The following is a 23042-nucleotide window of genomic DNA, read 5'->3' as shown; positions in this document are numbered from 1 at the left end:
CAAACACAGCCCTTATTTTATATTATACCATGGCCAGCAGGGATAGAGACAGATCCAGAAAATACATCTCGGGTGCAGAAAAAAGGAAGAGAGAAGAAATCGAAATGTTAATGAAAGGTTCCCTGGAAAAATATGTGTTTTCAGTAACACCAGAAACTAGTGCAAAAAAAGGACCTGAGCGACTGTGATGGCGATAGTGTGTGTCATGTTCAAGCTGAAGAAGAGGAGAGTACTGAAAAAATACTAAGGCTTTTAAAATGGACAGTTCTACCTATGCTAACGGGCATGCTGATGAAGATCTATGTAATCCAGCCAACTGGCCACTTTTACTGGACACTACGACAATTAATATTTTGGTAGAAAAGGGACCTGTTAAAGTATCTAGTGAAAATTATGTGTTTTCAAAAAAATGGTGAAAACTGAAACTTTTCAGAAGATTTTTACATGTGAAGATTGCCAAATGGGGAAATATATGAAAGATGCTGTAACATAGCAAATTACATAATACTTGGAACAGTAATACAGCCACTCCTTGACTTGCGATGGGGTTAGGGACCCAAATCCAGGTCGTAAGTCGAAAATGCGAAGATAATACATAGAAAATCTAAAATTGGTGTCTCTTTTTCTTCTCAGCACCACAAAACTCTCACTTTTATGCTTGCCAGCCATTTTAAAGGGAATTATAAACAAAAATTTTGTCAGTACACAGCGCAATCACTAACGTCGGGACTCAAAAATACGTAATTTGAAAATTTTTTGGTACGACTGGGGCGGTCGTATGTCCGGGTGGTCGTTAGTCGAGTAGGTCTTAAGTCGAGGAGTGTATATATATATATATATATATATATATATATATATATATATATATATATATATATATATATATATATATATATATATATATATATATATATTATATATATATATATATATTCATATATCTTGATAAAATCACACGGGAAAAGGGAAACAACGGAGCACCTTAGCTGTACTGCGCACATCATTGTCATTCCTAAAAATCCCATTTAATTCATATTACGCTATATAACATTCAAATCCACCGCTTGTAGAACCTCAGAAAACGGGAAACATTGATAAAGGACAACTCACCTACTCAATGTTCCTAGACCATGTGTTGTATTGTACCCAGGTACAGTTATATCATATTAAATGTATGTATTCATAGCATTAAGGAGAACTCAGGGTATGCATAAGATGAATGTTAAAGTCCAGTTGAGCCGGACTAGTGTACTGTAAGACTAAGTGTGGATCAGGGTTTGAAGGTCATACTATTTACGTCTGTGAGCGTGTAGCGAACATAACTTCCACAGATATCATATGAAAATACATGAGAACAATGACCTGGAAAAAGGATAAATGTATCAGAACTATGTGAGGTGTTGGAAGTGATCCAGAAACTATACTTGAAAGGAAATATCTTGTATGCGTCGGTATGAACTTAATACACCTCATATCCTCATGTGACATATACCCACGACAGGTACAGTGATCAGAGAATCTTATGTCTGTATTCAAATAGTGCAAGGTGTGAGAGGAGGATCCCTCATTTCAGCCTTTGTTTCAAGGCGCGTCATGTACCCGCCTTGGGTGCCAAGTGATATTATAACCCCATGAATTTACCCAAGAACTAGCAAACCAAGACCTTACCTTAGTGTGTAATTTAGGATTAAAATATGTGTTTATAAGGCATGAGTGACAATATACCGAAAAGTGTTCAAGTGAGAACCATGAGAAACAAAAGTGCAGATTAAAGATTGGAAACTGTAGGCCTACGTGATGAGGAGCAGCGGGGCAATGCCCTCAGTCTTCCTCGTTCTATCGTCACCTCAGGTTCCATGCGGTCGGAGTACCTTGCCGCCCAGCCGCCATTATCCCTTCGAGCGTCACAACAGGTGGCGACTACTCCCCGCTATGCCAATCCACTGTGAACCTTTGGATTTCCAGCGCACCACTCCAAATGAGTAGTCACAAATAAGGAGACCGTGAGAAACTCTGCGGTCGTCACTTGGAGCGACCTATAATACCAGGCGTAGAAATAGTGCTGGTATGTCTCTAGGAGAAGCACTCGTCTTTACCCACCAAGGGCGGTGTGCGAACGAGGTGCCTGTTGTGTATATCTAAAAGTCACAAGGAGTCCCATACTTGCAGGTATGGAGTGTAACATGTGTGTTGAGATGGTGCTACTATGTATGATAACCGACGGTGCTATATTCCATACAGGTGGAGCAGTCTGATGTGTTAAGGGATAGTGTAAGAAGGAATGACCGAGGTAAGGTGGTCACAGATTGTTATGCAATAAGTAGGTGGATGACACGCCATCAATGTAAGAGTCTGGGGCCCATCTGGGTAACCACATTTTCGTTGTTCTTCTGAGGAAGGCTAATTCATGTATATGTTTTTTACCAGTATGTTTTATAAGGAATAAATCAATTAAGACATGTTATGGTTTCAGCCTTCTTTCCCCTTATCGATCTGGTCAATGGAAAACCTAACCCAATGCCTAGTCCACTCTGCACGCTACCTAACGAGCTACATGCTGTCCAGAGGGGGTCTGGTGGCAGCGACCCTTAGAAATTAAGATTAGAGTTAAGTTATCCCCTTAGACTTAGTGACCCCAGAATCTGGCAGTATTAATTGGTGGCTATAGCGGTGGGATGGTTTTTAATCATTGATCAAATCCGAGGGAATTGAAGTTGTGATTTAAGTTGCAAATATAGACAAGTATTTTAATGATGGATAATCTGATTTTTGAGTGATACTGGCAGGTGAATAACATTGATTGAGTACAGAAATGTAAGAAGAATTTTTGAAAATTTATACAGTACTGAAGTCATGTGTGTCATTGATGTGTTTTGTGTTTGTGTTTTATCCAGCATTAATATGCATTAATAATTGCAGAAGTTGTGGATTAACCTTGTTGACGTTGAAGTAAGGGAGTCCACACTGTGTCTGAGAAGTGTCTCAAGTGGTTCACCTCTGATGTTGTTAAGTGGTTCACCTATGGAATACCATAGGACTTTCGGTCTCCAGTTGATGTGAGTTATAATTTTTGGTGCCATGTTAAGAGATTGCATAGTGTTGTATTATACCATTGATCAATTCAGGTTGTAGTAGTACAGGAGAGCAGTTGTGTTAAGCAGTTCGTATTTTTCCTTGGTCGAGGGGTAACATTTTTAGGTCAAAATGGCTGAGTCAGTAGAACAGGAGAGTACCATGGTAGGGGACACATTAGAAGAGAGATTGGAACGGACTTTGCAGATCGTCGAGAGACAATACTCAGAGCTAGAAGAATTACAGAGACAGGTTAAGGAACTAAAACGAGAACTCCAGCATGCAAAGAACCAAGACACTGTTCTAGAGTATGGTGTAGGTAAGGACACAACCCCAACTGACCCACCGGCAGAAAGTGCCCACTCTGTACCACAATCAGGGAACGATACCACACACCCAGGTAGCCTTAGAGTTTATCCAGGGGTTCTTTCCAAACTAACGGACAGTGCCAAGAGGGATGATAGGGAAGCAACCGTGTTCAACCTCAGTTATGTTAGAACGTTATCATTGGAAACACTAACAGGGTCGGATTCTGAGAACCAAATCCACTCAGGAAGTGACCAGAGAATTTAGTAAATCCATTAATGTTTTTGGTAGCCCTGGAGTAGTCATTGCAGATAATGGAGGTGAATTTACAGCAATACAGTTTAGAGAATTATGTAAAGTAACTTGCATTAAGAACTATTTTACATTGCCTTACCACCCTAGAGGTAATAGTGTCACAGAGAGAATGCACAGGACCTTTAAAACAACACTGGCAATCATGTGTGAAGATAATCCACTTCAATGGCCAAAATTTCTCAGTCCCGTGCAGTCTGCTCTGAACACGTCTGTCCATGCCACAACTGGGGTACAGCCTCATTTTGCTTTTTTTTCGAGGCATGTACAAAGACAAGTAGGAATTGACTTACCTATAATAGAGAATGAGAGCAGTCAAGAGTTGAAAGAAGCCCATAGGTTGATAAAAGAGTTGTTTGCCAGAATGTCACGAGAGACCAGAGAGAGAGCAAATAGATCAAGAACGAACCAAACTATGCAGTTAGGAGAAACAGTATGGGTGAGGAATGAATGGCCCAACCCTGGGACCAGTAGGAAGTTGAATACCAAGTGGAAGGGTCCGTACACTATAACAGAAATTATACGAAATGGTGCCGCATATGAGTTGACTAACCCCTTGGATGAAAGTGAGGTGATAAAGAGGGCGGCTGAGAAAGTAAAGAGGTATGTAAGTAGAGACATGTTTGTTCAGCTGAATGAGCCCCTACTCCCACCCTATGATTCTTCCTCGGACTCGGGTTCAGACGAAACAGATGAGGAAAGTGATGACGGAAATGTGGAAGGTCAACCTGCAAGTAGATTCCCTGTGAGGCAGAGGAGACCAGTAGTTAGAATGGATTTGTAGGAAATATAGTTCCAGAATGTTGCTTCAATTGAATATTATTGGCTTTCCAGTTTGTTAGGTTGATTTGTTTAATTATAAAGTTTTTGGTGGGGGAGACAGTTGCTCAGATGGTTTGTCGGGATGCTTTTTGAAGATCAGCTATTAGTAGTGGTATCTATATTGTCTGAAAATGTTGTTTTTTGGGGGTTGTTGACTTCGTCAGTCGTACTGAAGTCACCCCAGCATTTGAAATCCCAGTTCTTACGAACTGAAGTCCGGAAATCCAGTTGCTGCCTATGTTGTCGAAAGGAAAAATCTCAGTTATGTGTGTCAGAATGTTTTGGGTTGTTGACTTCGTCAGTCGTATTGAAGTCACCCCAACATTATAAATCCCAGTTCTTACGAACTGAAGTCCGGAAATCCAGTTGCTGCCTATGTTGTCGAAGGGAGAAATCTCAGTTTATGTGTGTCGAAAGTTTTGGGGTTGTTGACTCGCTCCGGGTGAGGGAGTCACCCCGACCTTGAAATACCAGTTCTTCTGAACTGTGAGATAGGAAATACGTGTCTTGTGTTATGAGTCCCAATGTGTACGTCTAGAACCACGGTTTTGTGTTGAAAAGGTGAATTATTATTGAAATGAAGTAGTAATCTGAGGAAGTGTCTGATGTAACTAATTCCCCATTCATAGACAAGAATTTAAATTCTTTGATATGTAATTTCAGGCAGAGAACTTTTGTTGTAGATGTAATGTCAAAGAGTCACTATTTATGTGCTGGTGCCAAAAGTAGGTTGAGGTATTACGCTGATGAACTGTTAGGGAAATGTTCCCTATACTATATTGTACTGAAATAAGAGTTGATAAGTGGTTGTATGTATAGGTAACGGAGACTCGAGTATGAAAAGTTTGTCTCCTTATAATTTTCTTTTTCTCATATATTGTGTACCGAACTAGCAAGATTGTAAACGGTTGTCCGATGTATATGGTAGCCGAGACGCTCGTGGGAAACGTTTAAGTCTCCTTATGTTTTGTTTGATGTATTAAGGTACTCTAATCACGAACTGTTAGGATGTTGTAAAATGTATGTACACTACAGCGTTAGTGCTTTGCATATTATTTCGCATAATATGAATCTTTGGGAGGGGAAGGCTATGTACTGCGCACATCATTGTCATTCCTAAAAATCCCATTTAATTCATATTACGCTATATAACATTCAAATGCACCGCGCTTGTAGAACCTCAGAAAACGGGAAACATTGATAAACGATAACTCACCTACTCAATGTTACCAGACCATGTGTTGTATTGTACCCAGGTACAGTTATATCATATTAAGTGTATGTATTCATAGCATTAAGGAGAACTCAGGGTATGCATAAGATGAATGTTAAAGTCCAGTTGAGCCGGACTAGTGTACTGTAAGACTAAGTGTGGATCAGGGTTTGAAGGTCATACTATTTACGTCTGTGAGCGTGTAGCGAACATAACTTCCACAGATATCATATGAAAATCCATGAGAACAATGATCTGGAAAAAGGATAAATGTATCAGAACTATGTGAGGTGTTGGAAGTGATCCAGAAACTATACTTGAAAGGAAATATCTTGTATGCGTCGGTATGAACTTAATACACCTCGTATCCTCACGTGACATATACCCACGACAGGTACAGTGATCAGAGAATCTTATTTCTGTATTCAAATAGTGCAAGGTGTGAGAGGAGGATCCCTCAATACAGTTTTAAGTGAAGTTGATACACCCCCGCCATGAACATTCAGCCTTTGTTTCAAGGCGCGTCATGTACCCGCCTTGGGTGCCAAGTGATATTATAACCCCATGAATTTACCCAAGAACTAGCAAACCAAGACCTTACCTTAGTGTGTAATTTAGGATTAAAATATGTGTTTATAAGGCATGAGTGACAATATGCCGAAAAGTGTTCAGGTGAGAACCATAAGAAACAAAAGTGCAGATTAAAGATTGGAAACTGTAGGCCTACGTGATGAGGAGCGGCGGGGCAATGCCCTCAGTCTTCCTCGTTCTACCGTCACCTCAGGTTCCATGCGGTCGGAGTACCTTGCCGTCCGACCGCTATTATCCCTTTGAGCGTCACAACAGGTGGCGACTACTCCCCGCTATGCCAATCCACTGTGAACCTGTGGATTTCCAGCGCACCACTCCAAATGAATAGTCACAAATAAGGAGACCGTGAGAAACTCTGCGGTCGTCACTTGGAGTGACCTATAATACCAGGCGTAGAAATAGTGCTGGTATGTCTCTAGGTGAAGCCCTCGTCTTTACCCACCGAGGGCGGTGTGCGAACGAGGTGCCTGTTGTGTATACCTAAAAGTCACAAGGAGTCCCATACTTGCAGGTATGGAGTGTAACATGTGTGTTGAGATGGTGCTACTATGTATGATAACCGACGGTGCTATATTCCATACAGGTGGAGCAGTCTGATGTGTTAAGGGATAGTGTAAGAAGGAATGACCGAGGTAAGGTGGTCACAGATTGTTATGCAATAAGTAGGTGGATGACACGCCATCAATGTAAGAGTCTGGGGCCCATCTGGGTAACCACATTTTCGTTGTTCTTCTGAGGAAGGCTAATTCATGTATATGTTTTTTACCAGTATGTTTTATAAGGAATAAATCAATTAAGACATGTTATGGTTTCAGCCTTCTTTCCCCTTATCGATCTGGTCAATGGAAAACCTAACCCAATGCCTAGTCCACTCTGCACGCTACCTAACGAGCTACATGCTGTCCAGAGGGGGTCTGGTGGCAGCGACCCTTAGAAATTAAGATTAGAGTTAAGTTATCCCCTTAGACTTAGTGACCCCAGAATCTGGTAGTATATAGCTTTCGTCTTTATTCAAGACATCTTCAGAGGCAACTGGATTACATTGACAGAGAGAAGCTTAAATATACAGGGTGACCTTAAAAACATGAGGTTAGGTCATAATGATGTCATCCACGTGACTAGTCAGGTCAGGTCAAAAATAAGGGACCCACTAAATAACTATCATACATCTAGATCATAGGTTTTCAAAGCATTTTTAACCTTGGGCCACTGACAAATAAATTTATGTAACATATTATCAGTTTTGAACTGACCATCACTAAGGTTTATTGATTTTAATTCCTAAATCAAACTAGCTTCAACCAGAAGTCATTCTGTGACACAAGATGATTTAAATACTTCTAAGCTTTTTTCCCAAGCAATTATTCCTAACATGAACGAACAAGGCACTGCTTTCAGATGCTGTTCTGATATTATACTTATGTTGTTTGATTCTGAGCTGCAGTGTTTTTCCTGTCTGTCCTACATAATTACAATTACATTTGCTACATGGAATACAATAAACACTTCCATTTACATTCAAACTTGGGCTATTTCTTATTAACATATTGGTAATGGTTGAGTCATACTTGAAAACAACATTAATATTTAGAAGCTTGAGGGACCGAACTAACGGGACAAATTCATTACGATAGGGCAGAGTCAAAATATTCTTAAGTGTAGGAATTTGCCTGGTTTGAGAGGAATGAAAGGATTCTTTAGCCCTTTTAAAACAACGATCAACAAACACAGAAGGGTACCCGAGTTTATGTGCAATGGAACGAATGTGTTTCAATTCATCGTCAATAAATTCAGAGTCACAAATACGCAGACATCTTAAGAACATAGCAGAAAAAACTGACATTTTGGTAGACTTCAGGTGATTCGATAAAAAGCGAATGAAACTGTCTACCTGTGTGGGCTTTCTGTATACAAAGGGTGAACCCCGGAGATTAGCACTCACACAGGATGGAGGAGGAACCGATCACTCTCCCAGTCTTCAAGCAACATGGAAGACTGGCTTATCCACGCAGAGGCAGCTCTCATCGGCTCTCCAGCTACTGTCTCTACACCGCAGGTTAGACACCCTAGAGCAGCACTGCTTCTCTAAGCAGACACCAGCTACTCTTGATGCCCCAAGCACCACGTTCTACCGACCCCAGCACACCCGTCCTGCCTCAGACGCCGCCCCCGGCCCAGCAGTACCCCCTGCCGCTCCTGATGCAGCCCCTGCTCCCGACGCGGCCCATGCGCCTGAGTGCGGACCCACGCACCCCTCTTTTCTCCCTCAGGTACTCCCTGCTAATGTCCTGCACCCTGCTGCTGTCGTGGACCCAGCTGCTGTCACGAGCCCTCATCCTCTTCTGCTGATGCAGCCCCTGCTCCTGACCCAGGCCCACACACCCCAGCAGGCGCATCTGACGACTCTGTACCTGCCTTGAGGGAAGCACAACATTTATCGCCTCCACACACACCCTCTTTCTCCCTCTCTTCTCCCACAGATATTGTGTATCTAGACAGTTGTCTCTTCTAGCGGCCGGCTCATCCACGCCCTGCCGTTATGTCCCACATGAGGCATGCACCGCCCGTTCTGCCTCACATGTGCCATTCAACCCTGCAGACAACAAGTCTCCTACACCGCCTGTAGGGAAGGAGGGAGTATTGTAGTGGATTTCTCCCCTATAAACGCTGTTTGTCGCTGCGTAGCCGACCCCGCGAATTCCCCAGTGTATGCCTCGTGGTCTGGGTCAACCAGCGCCGCCATACATCACGGAGGTCAACTACTAAGCCACGCCTACCCCTCGCTATTTAAGACCTGACCTCGTGGTGACCTCTCTCTTTCTACCTCCACCAACAAGCCAGCAACACCTCCTCCTCCTCCGCCTGCCTGGCGGTCCTCGCTCCCGCCGGAGAGCATGGCGACTCACAAGCTGGTCCTCCTCTGAGCATCCTCACCAACCAGCTCCCTCTTCTTCTAGCTACAGCCGCAGCAAGCTACACCACCTCCTCCGCCTGCCTGGCGGTCCTCGCTCCCGCCGGCAAGCATGGCGACCCACAAGCTGTCCTCCTCTGAGCACCCTCACCAACCAGCTCTCTCTTCATCACGATTGTAACCATGCTGCCTTCCCAGCATCAAGCTGCATTGTACATCCAATACAACATGTATACAGAGAGCACATTGTGAGTTTCCTTTCTCCATCCCATCCTGAGTATGAACCCAGACAACCCGTACCCCACAAATGGTGACCCCGGAGTGACCACTCACACAGGATGGAGGAGAAACTGATCACTCTCCCAGTCTTCAAGCAACATGGATGACTGGCTTATCCACCCAGAAGCAGCTCTCATCGGCTCTACAGCTACTGTCTCTAAACCGCAGGTTAGACACCCTAGAGCAGCTCTGCTACTCTAAGCAGACAGCCGCTCCTATTCCTGCCCCAAGCACCACGTCCTACCGACCCCAACACACTCGTCCTGCCTCAGACGCCGCCCCCGGCCCAGCAGTACCCCCTGCTGCTTCTCCTGATGCAGCCCCTGCTCCCGACGCGGCCCATGCGCCTGAGTGCGGAACCAATACACCCGTCCTGCCTCAGACGCCGCCCCCGGCCCAGCAGTACCCCCTGTCGCTTCTCCTGATGCAGCTCCTGCTCCCGACGTGGCCCATGCGCCTGAGTGCGGACCCACACACCCCTCTTTTCTCCCTCAGGTACTCCCTGCTACTGTCCTGCACCCTGCTGCTGTCGTGGACCCAGCTGCTGTCACGAGCCCTCATCCGCTTCTGCTGACGCACCCCCTGCTGCTGACCCAGGCCCACACACCCCAGCAGGCGCATCTGACGACTCTGTACCTGCCTTGAGGGAAGCACAACATTTATCGCCTCCACACACCCTCTTTCTCCCTCTCTTCTCCCACAGATATTGTGTATCTAGACAGTTGTCTCTTCTAGCAGCCGGCTTATCCACGCCCTGCCGTTATGTCCCACATGAGGCATGCACCGCCCGTTCTGCCTCACATGTGCCATGCAACCCTGCAGACAACAAGTCTTCTACACCGCCTGGAGGGAAGGAGGGAGTATTGTAGTGGATTTCTCCCCTACAAACGCTGTTTGTCGCTGCGTAGCCGACCCCGCGAATTCCCCAGTGTATCCCTCGTGGTCTGGGTCAACCAGCGCCGCCATACATCACGGAGGTCAACTACTAAGCCACGCCTACCCTCCGCTATTTAAGACCTGACCTCGTGGTGATCTCTCTCTTTCTACCTCCACCAACCAGCCAGCAACACCTCCTCCTCCGCCGCTGCTTGGCCGCCCTCGCTCCCGCCGGCGAGCATGACGACCCACAAGCTTGTCCTTCTCTGAGCATCCTCACCAACCAGCTCTCTCTACATCACGCTTGTAACCACGCTGCCACTTCCCAGCACCAAGCTGCATTGTACATCCAATACAACATGTATACAGAGAGCACATTGTGAGTTTCCTTTCTCCATCCCATCCTGAGTGTGAACAAACCACCCATACCCCACAATGTAATAACTTGGTTTACACAAAGCAAATATTTTATCTTTTGTGAAAAATATATGAAGTTTACATTCAAAATATTCCCTGACCTGCAAGGAATCCAGAAATGTCAATTATATTATCTTAAGTTTAGTCTGAGGTATTATTTATTACTAAACGTTAAAATGGAGTTTTTTCACCCAACATTTCTCTGGTAGGTAGGGTAGGTGGGGGGTGGGGGGGAGGGTTGGGACCGACCGACCCAGCTGGCGTGAGTGTGAGGAGGGGGGGGGCAGGCAAGGAGGGGTACTTTGATTGACAGATAGTGTCGTGAAGAATATATATTTTTTTATTAACTGAAGATATTTATTTTAGCTCATAAAATTCATACAAATTACTCGACCAGAATATAATTTACATTGCTGGAATTCTTACAATATGATGATCATTTTGAATATAAACATCATGGATTTTGCATTAGACATACAAATTTTAGATCTAATGTAATAATTTGGTTTACACAAAGCAAATATTTTATCTTTTGTGCAAAATATATGAAGTTTACATTCAAAATATTCCCTGACCTGCAAGGAATCCAGAAATGTCAATTATATTATCCTAACTTTAGTCTGAGGTATTATTTATTACTAAACGTTAAAATCTAGTGTTTTCACCCAAAATTAATCAGAGAGGTAGGGGCCAGTGAGCTGGGAAGAGGGGGGGGGGATTTGAGTCCATTATTTGAATGGACATTAACCTGGCGACTGTATTTCTCTTAAATATTAATTGTGTGAGCATACCATCATAAAATTTAGATGTTATTTTTACTACAACATACAGTAGGTATTGTGTCGGAAAAAGTGGAGTTTGGGGTCGGGCCAGTTTCTATTGGAAATCCATCATCCCTTTAGGATTGTTTCTCTGGCAAATATCACACACAGTACCGCCCCATGGCTAGCCGGAATCCGACCACAGCACATATAAGAAGAGAAGATGCAGCGTGATGAATGCAGCACCACACCCGCCACACACCACCCCACTTCTTTCAAGTCCTCCCTGGTCTAGGATTAAGAAGATTTTATATTTTTCTACTCTAGGAAATTAAGGAGTGTGGAATGCAGCGCCACACAACGAACCCTGGTGAGCCCAGCCAGGGAGGGATTCACCACTGTGGAAGGTGTAAGACAGGACGGTCTTTGGTCTCGCCGACACTCACGTACGGAGGGCGAGCCCTGGTCCGCGGAACCTGCCTTACAGTCTTCTAAGGAGACGACAGCCCAAGCAGTGGACCGGCTTTCATCCCGGCCGGAGGGGGCCGACGGCAGATGAACAGAAAATCGTCTGGAATATGTTGAAAATGATGATGTTGCAGAGAAGAAATACAGATGGAGCAGAAAAATTCATCTGGAATATGACGGAAAACGAAGATGTATAAAGAAACGCAGATGAGCAGAAAAATCGTCTGGAATATGAAAATGAAGATGCATAAAGAAACACAGATGAACAGAAAAATCGTCTGGAATATGAAAATGAAGATGTATAAAGAAACGCAGATGAACAGAAAATTCATCTGGAATATGAAAATGCTCTACACGTAGAGGAAGCGCAGGTGAACAGAAAAATCATCTGGAATATTATAGAAACCAGGAGGAAGTGAGAAGAAGTCAGATGTGGTGACACGACCTACAAAGTGCGGTATTGAAGAAAGAAAAACGTGCTATGTGAAGACAGAAGACGTCCTGTGCTGACATCAGAAGAAAGTCGACGATGAAAAGGTGGATAATCAGAAGGACCAATCGACTACCGCTGTTGTGCTGCCGGCATTCCTTATTTTCAGATACCAGCTGGATGGAGGACTTGAGCCATGCTGGACCCAACAAATGTACTGATGTTGTTGATGTTGTTGATGTTGTTGATGTACAATAAAAATATACAACACCCTAACATGTGAAGTAGGAGCATTTTTTTTTATGTATTTTGAAGTATTTCATTCTCTGATTTTTGTTAACATGTACTACAAAGAATGTTTTTTTTAGATTAGTCACTTTTTCTATGAGTTCATTTGATCAATGTTTTGTATTACCAAATGCAATGTTGTAGACATACTACTGAGTGGGACGAATTATTATTTTGACACGGCCTGGTTAGGCAATGTAACACCTGTTTTTGTTTGTAGAATGTGATTTGCAAGTTTGCCTCGGACACTATGCTAGATATGAAGGATCTTTAGATCACTCTATGTTCACTTACTGTGTATGTATTTTGTTTTTTTCTCCTGTCATAGAAGCTTTAATCTTGGCGGGAGGTATAGTACGCTTTGTCAGATCAAACTATGCCAGTAGAAAAACATACATCTCTAGGGTTATAATTTGTAAAATGTAAGGATGCATTATCGCCTCAGGGACTATATTAGATACTGCACATGATGTTACTGTCTACTTTAAATGTGTCATCAGTTCTCTGAGCATGAAAGCTTTGGTCTTGGCGGGAGGTGTAGTGATGGGTTGTCAGACCGCAGCTTGCATCTCAGAGACAGTCCAAACTTGACCCGACATTAGGGAGGTCAAGTGTAGGGTAACTCTCACGGTTGACCAAGGGTTATAAATCAGCCAGGCTCCCCTCCCATGTGACACGGCACCACAACAAACATGTAAGAAGGCACCGGCCGACTCTCTCCCAAAATACACAATAACCTACATCTGAAAAAGTCCAGACCTGACCTCACATTGGCCAGGTCAAATGTGTGGGGTGAGGATTCGCCGCTACTCTCTTACCAGCTTCCAACTGACGGTCACTCCCCAAATATTTAGGGATCAGTCTCTAGTCCCCTCCCCAGAGAGAGAGAGCCAGAGAGGAGAGAGAGAGAGGTGTCTGTAACCAAGAAGGGCCAGCTACCACGTCCCCAGTCCCAGCCGAGAGGTCAGGGGCCGAGGCAGTCAAGCCCGGCCGCCTCCCAGCTGCCTCCCGGGTCAGGACCTGACTCTCCGCGCCCAGCTAAGCATCTCCCCATAGAGACAACCCAGGAATGTTCATAGGGCCTCCCTAGGTCAATGGAGTTTTTTGCCAGAGTTTCATGATGAGCATTTACGTGGAAGTGTATCTATTTAATGTTCGTGTCTGGAGAATCAGAGTGTTCAGTAACGAATATAATGTCCTCTAACTGGCTAGAAGGTGTTATTAATGTGTCCATGTCATGTTCGTAATTACTAAAGAGTTGTAAATTTGAAGCGGCAAGTTTGAGAAGTCGCTCTTAAGACATAATAGAAGTGTATTGACGATAAGATAATGCATAAGTGTAAAATAAATCATCGCCTTGCCACGCTTACCAAAAATCTTTCCTTACAATTTCTTATACTATCAATATTCTACCTATATGTAATCTTTCTTATATATATATATATATATATATATATATATATATATATATATATATATATATATATATATATATATATATATACATATATATACACACAGTATAGTCTGGGTTTATGTGTATTAAACCCATGTATAGCGAAACGCTGCGAATAAATAAATAACAGAACATATGGGATTAATTGAAATAGAGACTGGGCCGACCGGCAACCCTTTCTTGGCTATCACCGACACAATACGTACATTGTAGTAAAAATAACATCTTAATTTTGTGATGGTATGCTCACACAATTAATATTTAAGAGAATATCAATAATATTAGGTTTTAACACTTACGTTAGTAGAAGAGATGGCTGGGCACAAGGGATGGGGGTTGGTTCCGAGGCAGAGGGCAGATTATTGGCCCTCACATGTATCACTTAGTCTCTATCCACCACAGAGGCTAGCAGGGCCTCCTTGTCAAACCCCTCATAGTCCATATCCTCACTATCACTGACTTGGGTTGGCTGTGGTGGGTGGCGGGTAAATGTCATGGTCACGTTGACTGCTAATCTATTTAACTAATGATTCTTATTAAACTCCACGACAGCAAAACATGAGTGGGTTAGCGACCCCTGAGAAGATGTGTTTTTCCCCATAGACGCTACACTTGTGTTTCCCTCCCAGAGCCCCGCCTTTGTGAAGACATTTATCAATGCGTTGTTATTCCACTTTCTCCTGGGAAGCTCAATCTTGAATTAGTCTGTGTGAATCAACTCAAGTAATTCGCCAGACCTTTGTCAACTGAGGGTCATCTTTGAATGAGTAACAGAGTTGTTTGTAATTATTGTCATTGCATGAGTAGCGATCACTGGCAACTCAGGGATATATATACCCACGCAGGGCGAGCGTCCCCTGACGCCCCGCTCTCCCATCTGCCTCCAGGTATGTTTATGTGTAGCCATTCAGTTTGATTCAGTCAATTGTAGTGTTCATGCTTTAACAGTTGAATTGTCATTCACCCAGTGTAAGAAGTAATATAACGTAAATACGTCTGTCGTCTAGACCAGAGATTTGTTGTGATTGTGTTGTCATGCTTCCGTCCCCTGACGCCCCGTTCTCCCATCTGCCTCCAGATCCCCTTGTGATTCTTGCATCACTTAACAACTACCCCGGATGTAGTAGATACTCAGCAAGGACCATATATGAAACGATGACACCGATGCGGCCTGATTAGTATGCTCCACTGCCTCGTGGTGCCAGACCCCAGACTCGCCATGTGTCTGGCCACCACCGACCATAACAACAGTCGTGAATCTCAGTGTTCTACCCTGGGACGCGCCCTGGAAGTATATGTCCACAGAGAATGTTGTAACATGTATTAACGAGTATGTTGAGTAAAGTCTTGTATCTGTACTGTAATGCCACGTACCACTAGTAGGTGTGAGAAGTACAGTAATCTACAATGAGTGCCATGTACTATGTATTGTGAGTAGGGCCAAGGAACTGGTCCTGCTATGTATGTAATGTAACACCAGTAAGGTTGTGTGCAGTATGAGTGTAAGATCTGAGTAATCACTGTTGAGTAAAGAAATAAGAGAATAAGTAACTTAGAAAATAAGTAAAGAAAGTACTGAGTCTGCAATAAGCCCAGGAGTTGAACCTGGTAGTTATGCGAATAATATCTCTTTTTCCCCTTTGATTTCATATTAATAAATTTGTTCTTAGAGTATTTTAGGTGTATTCATTTCTCCCACAGTATTTTACCTTTATTTCTGTCCAAGTGACTTGATACCAGAATTACAATACCCGTGTGCCTAGACCCTCGACCATGCTACCAAAAGAATGTCCATGCTACCAAAGGAACTGAGTAAGAGTAAGAACTAAGATAAGAGAAGTAAGTAAGATAAGGGTGGTGTAGGTGTTGTAAAACACGCGTCCTTACATTAAGAACTCGGTGATGTTTTTTTGACGGCTAGCATTGATGTGATCATGATACAGCTTAACATAGGGCTCCAGGGATTGCAACTGAAGGTTATTAGACACATCGTAGCAATGATTGACTGGGTCTTTGGCAAGGAGGAGCTTCAATCTCTCAACTGCCTCGATGATTTCCTTCACATCAGCATGTGTTAGTTTCTGCTCTTGTTCTTCTGTAACACCTCGCTGCTCACTGACGTCATCATCTTGCAACATCTCGTCTGCAGTAACCTCAGATTGCCTAATTTCCTCCAGGATGTCCTCGTTGGAGGTCTCGGAGAAGCCTGCAGCTCTAACACTTTGTGCAGCCTCTCTTGCATTCTCCAATGCCACAGCAACAGACTGAGCCTCGCCACTCACCGCTTGCCTCTGCCTCCCACCTGGGATACCCTCCAACACATGACGCCACGCGTGATGAACCGTTGCCACAGATAGCTGCCCCATGCCTCCACCAAGAAATCAACAGCCTTCGTCACGTTAAACAGTTTCCAGAACTGCTTGACTCGCACTTCATGGTCAGCCAAATCTTGTTCGTGATACTCGTCCTCGCTCTTGCTATCGATGCCACTGTCTAGGTTCTACAATTCATCCTTGGTGTTGGTGAAGTCGTTCAGGAGCCAAAACTTCTTGGCGGAGAAAGCAGCCTTCACATTGCAAATCAACTCCTGATCCATGGGCTGGATTAACGACCTAATGTTAGCGGGAAGGAAGACCACTTTTACGTTGGGGTGACAATCCAGCAATAGGGGCGAGTGTCCTGGTGCGTTGTCGAGGAGCAACAAAATGTTGAATGGCACATTACAGTATTTTGCAAGCAAAATTTCTTGACATCAGGAACGAGACAGTTGTCACACCAGGAGAGGGACAGTCCAGAGAACATCCACGCCTTCCCTGAGGTTAGCCAGTGGACATTTAACTTGCTCATGTCCAAATTCTTGTAAGCATGCGGCTTGCGGGCTTTGTGGATCACAGACAACTTCAGCTTCGCAGTGCCGGAGGCATTGCTGGTGAACAGTACGGTGATGCGCTCCTTCTGCATTTTGCGCCCCCGACACTTGCTCACAGACTTGACTACAAAGGTCTTGAATGGCAATTTGGCAATTTCTTCCAGTACAACCCTGATTCTTCCATATTGAACACTTGGTCATCGGTAAACTGTCCTTCTTCCATAATTTTGCGTAAAAATGGAGGAAAATTCTTGGCGGCAGCCCAGTCGGCACTTGCTCCTTCTCCCACTATTGCACCAGCAACATTTGTATTATATAAATATTTACCCAAATGTATATTATCCATATATTCACCAAGTCATTCACCCATGAGTATGAATCAATTGGTGAGTTGACATTTCCTCTGGGGAGCAGGCGAGGTCAAGCTTGGTCAGCGCAGTTCAGCAACAACAACCTGACGCGTATCCTTTAAGGCCCGCCTGACAACTCTCTCTCGCTGCTGTGAGAGAGAGACTATCATATCACCTGTTACCCAGTGAACAACTCACTCCTAGTGCTCTCCTATACAAGTGCACTAAGACATTTCCCTGAGCAGAGAAGGTACAATATACTCTCAACTGAACTCAGTACCTGTGAAACTATATTTATATATACTGTATATATATACAATCAACACCTCAACCCGCCAGGATTCGAACCCACGGCCCACGAGCTCGAATCCTGGTGGGTATCCTGGTGGTCCAGAGGTAGCGTTCCCCGGTCACAGTCATGGGCTTGTGGGCAGTGAGTTCGAATCCTGGCGGGTTGAGGTGTTGATTGTATGTAGAAGTCCGCGTGCTTTATTGGGCTAATGAAATTTATACATACATACATACATACATACATACATACATACATATATACATACATATATATATATATATATATATATATATATATATATATATATATATATATATATATATATATATATATATATATATATATATATATATATAACCAAGGGATGACTGTATAAATAATATTATAAAGGGGCTTACTAAAGCCTAAGGAAGGAAGGATATTCCTTTAAAACATATTATCTGGCCGGTATGGGGAGGATCATCGTGTGTCAGGGGGTCGTGGAGTGGTGGTCCAGCAGGCGTCACGTAAGTGTTTTTTTTTTCCCAGACGTATATGCGATCGGACGTTTTCGGTTGGACCTTTAACCGGCCCATGATATATATATATATATATATATATATATATATATATATATATATATATATATATATATATATATATATATATATATATATATATATATATATATATATACTGTAGATAGATAGATAGCTGGTATGAAACACGAGGTACCATGTATACTTCGTGTTTCATACCAGCTGGATTCGGTAAAATGCTACTGACATCCACATAAGCAGCACGGGCAGTTCCCAATGAGAGGTTCACGGCGCCATCAGCTCGATGAACAGGCTTTGTGTGAAATATCACATAGTCTAGAACTGCTTTTAGTACTCTTGTGGCATGGTCGGTAACGTTCCCTGGTCCCCTGCATTAGGTCGAGGGTTCGAGTCCTGGCTGGTGAGGTCGTTGATTATATATATATATATATATATGCTGATAACCACAAGGAAAGAAAAAAACACGAAGTTCCCAAGCGCTTTCATGTAATTCACATCTTCAGGGGTGAGTACAGACTAAAGAGAAATACAAACCAAGGTGTATATATACAGAGGAGGTGAATAGGTCTATTTCCGTTTATATATATACATATATTTTTTCTTCTAAACCAGTATGCCACAGTAATTGGAGAACATAATTCACTACCTTTATATATATATGCAAGTAAATCACTGTAGTTGCGCGTGATCCAGGTATATGCTGATAACCACAAGGAAAGAAGAAAACACGAAGTTCCCAAGCGCTTTCGTGTAATTCACATCTTCAGGGGTGAGTACAGACTAAGGAGAAGTACAAAACAAGGTGTATATATACAGAGGAGGGTGAGATCAGGTCCACAATGGTCAGGTATTAGGTAATGACCCTACTAATCTTTAAATAGCACCGTAACGGTCGGTAGTCAGGTCAGAGGGTAAGGTGACCCAACCTTCTCACCTGGTTACAAATCTTCTTAATTACAAAATTGTCCAGTTTGTACATGCCATTACTCAAATTCATGTTGAATGCTTCGGTATGTTTAATGAGACTAGATTCTATGATGTTCCTACTATCAATTGAATTACAAGGTAATATTGAGGAGGCATTATCCAAGTCAATGCAATGCTTGTTATCCCTCAAATGAACAAACAGAGCATTGGATTTCTGGGCTGTCCTAACACTATATTTATGTTGTTTAAGTCTAGTTACAAGATCTTTACCCGTCAGGCCTAAGTAAAACATATTACATTCCTTGCAAGGAACTTTATAAATGCAACCAATTGTGTTGTTGGGGGAGTTCTTGATTAACATTTGTTTACCAGTGCATGAGTTTTTTAAATGCCACATTGACGTTCCAGGTTTTTAGTTGTAATGGAATTTGAGAGAAATTTTTGTGAAATGGTAATATTAAGATATTCTTATGGTCATGGGTGGGCTTGGGATGAGTTCTATAAAAAGATTTCTTATTAATGTTCAGGCATTTGTCTATGAAAGATCTAGGGTATTTAAGGTTTGAGCCAATATTATAGATATATTTATATTCCTCATCAATGAATTCCGGGCTGCAAATTCTCAAAGCACGTAAAAACATTGTTGAAAATACAGACTGTTTAACTCTATTATGGTGGGCAGAATAATAATGATTGTATGAACACACATTAGTAGGTTTTCTATAAATACTGAACTTAAAAGTGTTACCTATTCTTTGTATCAGACAGTCTAGGAATGGCAATTTACAGTCTTGCTCTAATTCCACAGTGAAATTGATCGAGGGGGCTAAGTTGTTAAGTTGTGGCAGGAAAGCTTTTAGGTCCTCATTACATGGCCTGAGACATAATACATCATCAACATATCTAAACCAAACTGCTGAAGGTGGTAAAATACTACTTAATAGTTTCTTTTCAAAGAATTCCATATATAGGTTGCTTAATACAAGTGAGAGTGGATTACCCATTGCCATACCAAATTTTTGAGCATAATATTCTCCATTGAATTCAAATTTACAATCCTTAATACATAGTTTGATGAGTTCGATAAGGTCATCTTTCGAGACAGGCAATGAAATATTATCCAGGGAATCTATGAGGAACTCCAGTAAATCATCAACTGGGACCTTTGTAAAGAGTGATGTTACATCAAAACTGACCAGTTTAAAATCATAATTAATGTGTAAGTTATTGAGTTTATCAACCAAATCCATATTATTCTTGATATTAGAGTTAGAAATGTTGCCAACTAGGGGATTTAGTAAAGAAACTAACCATTTAGATAGTTTATAAGAGATTGACCCAACTGAGCTAATGATGGGTCTTGCTGGGTTATTAGGCTTGTGGGGCTTGATTACACCGTACATGTATGGCGGTGGAGGGGACGTTGAAGTAAGATGTTTTATGAGAGTAGCTTTGCCTCTCAATAGAGACTTCAGTTTTTTGTTGAACTGGGTGTTAACTGTGCTGAGAGGATTATTTATGAGTTTAGAATATGTTGTAGTATCAGATAGAAGGTCATTAATTTTAGAAATATAATCATCTTTGTTTAAAATCACTACTGTGTTGGCTTTGTCTGCTTTAGTGACATGTAGATCCTTATTTTTCTTAAGGGCTTGGATTGCTTTGGTGAATATTTCTGGACAGTTTGGAATGCAAGGCTTGGACATAGATGCATACACAACTCCTTTACACATGTTCCCTTTTTCAAAAAGCTCAACTTGAATACAGATTTCCTGGCCCTCCCAGTAGAACAGTGAAAAGATCATCCTGGCTTCCAAAATGCAAAAGCCAGTGTACAAGCTTTGTCTGTGATCAATGCTCATGCAGAAAGAGGAGTAGCTTTAGTCCAAGATTTCTCAGGACGCATCACCAAGAACGAACAGCAACTGCAGTATTTACTGCAGGCAGTTGCTGACCACAGGAAATCATTCCCTAATGCCCTTAAACAGACCTTACTGGGCGACAAAGAGTGAAACTGGTCCTCATGCGACCCCTGCCTCGAGCAGCTAATACCCACTTAGACTAAGTGGCGGGGGGGTGGACCCAGGTTTGGGGCTAGGAAATGATGTGTTATGAACATTAAGCATAGGCATAATATTGTTAAATTTCATTTGACTTGAGCAACCTCTAATTATTAAGATATTTAAAAAATATTTTACAGACAATGTTCCTACCCCAAATAAAAACTTTTGCCAGGGTCTGTGACAAAAAAATGGCAAATTTTGTTTTTTGCCCCCAAATAAGGACCACCCTAATATATATATATATATATATATATATATATATATATATATATATATATATATATATATATATATATATATATATATATATATATATTTCATGTAAATCACAATGAAAACGTGGATAAGATAAATCTTGATAAATCACACGGAAATGGAAACAACGGAGTACCTTAGCTTTCGTCTTTATTCAAGACATCTTCAGATGTCTTGAATAAAAAACAACAAATCTGTTTATTATATATATATATATATATATATATATATATATATATATATATATATATATATATATATATATATATATATATATATATATATATATATATATATATATATATATATATATATATATATATATATATATATATATATTCTGATACACAAGGAAAGAAAGAAACACAAATTTCCCAAGCGCTTTCGTGTAATTCACATCTTCAGGGGTGAGTACAGACTAAGGAGTACGGTACGGAGTCTTTAGTTATGAGGTGAAAGAAGATTATTCGGGGTTGAAGGAAAAGTGGTGAAACTGAAATACAGTAGGAGTAGAAAGAATCTGGGCTCAACCAGATCGCTTCATCTTTCCTATTGGTGTTTTATCTTTGTTCTGCTCCCTTGGGTCGTCAGACCTTTGTATTAATATTGGTTTACTGTACTGTATTTATATAATGCTGCTTATTATTATTTTTATTATTGTTGGAGTTAGTGAGCCCGCCCAGGTCCTTGTGTAACTGGGAGGGTAGTCACATTTTTTTTTCTGAGGTGTTTATTAAGTGTTAGTTGTGTTAGTCTAAAGGTACACTGTATGGAGAGGCCTGCCAGGTTCTTAGTGGAGCTGGTAGGTCACTCTCATCTTTTATTTTCTCTATTAATGTTTTATGTGTATATGTGTATATTGGGGTAGGAGGTGGTTCAATTACTTCTTCCTGGCTGATGTAGCTGGGAGGGTAATCACATTATTATTATTATTTTTTTTTTCGATGGAGTTAGTGAGCCCGCCCAGGTCCTTGTGTAGCTGGGAAGGTAGTCACATTTTTTTTTTTTTTTTTTTCAAGATGTTAGTTAAATGTTAGTTGTGTTAGTCTAAAGGTACACTGTATGGAGAGGCCTGCCAGGTTCTTAGTGGAGCTGGTAGGTCACTCTCATCTTTTATTCTCTCTATTAATGTTTTATGTGTATATTGGGGCAGGAGATGGTTCAATTACTTTCTTCCTGGCTAATTTAAACCAATTGTGTTCTTGGAATTCTTCATTGTCTATATTATTTATCCAATTTTGGTATGTTTCTGTGTTGGGTTCAGTCACTTTGTTCCAAATATTTGCAGCTTTGTTGTGTATTTCTACATTGATTGCTAGGATGTTTGCTCTCTTGTGTAGCTTTTCATTATTGATGTGGTCTGTATATTTTATGTTATATATAAATCTGAGGGCTATATTTTGTACTGTTTGTAACCTTTTAATGCTCGTTTTACTAAGGGTGTTCAATGGGATGGGTGGGTAGTCCATAATTGATTTGAAAAGGGCAATATAAATCTTTCTTTTGTTATTAATGCTAAGGTTCTTAAAGCGTTTTATTTTTGAT

Source organism: Homarus americanus, unplaced genomic scaffold, assembly GCF_018991925.1.
Source record: "Homarus americanus isolate GMGI-L3 unplaced genomic scaffold, GMGI_Hamer_2.0 scaffold5589, whole genome shotgun sequence".
Taxonomy (NCBI): domain Eukaryota; kingdom Metazoa; phylum Arthropoda; class Malacostraca; order Decapoda; family Nephropidae; genus Homarus; species Homarus americanus.
This window is presented reverse-complemented; position numbering follows the sequence as displayed.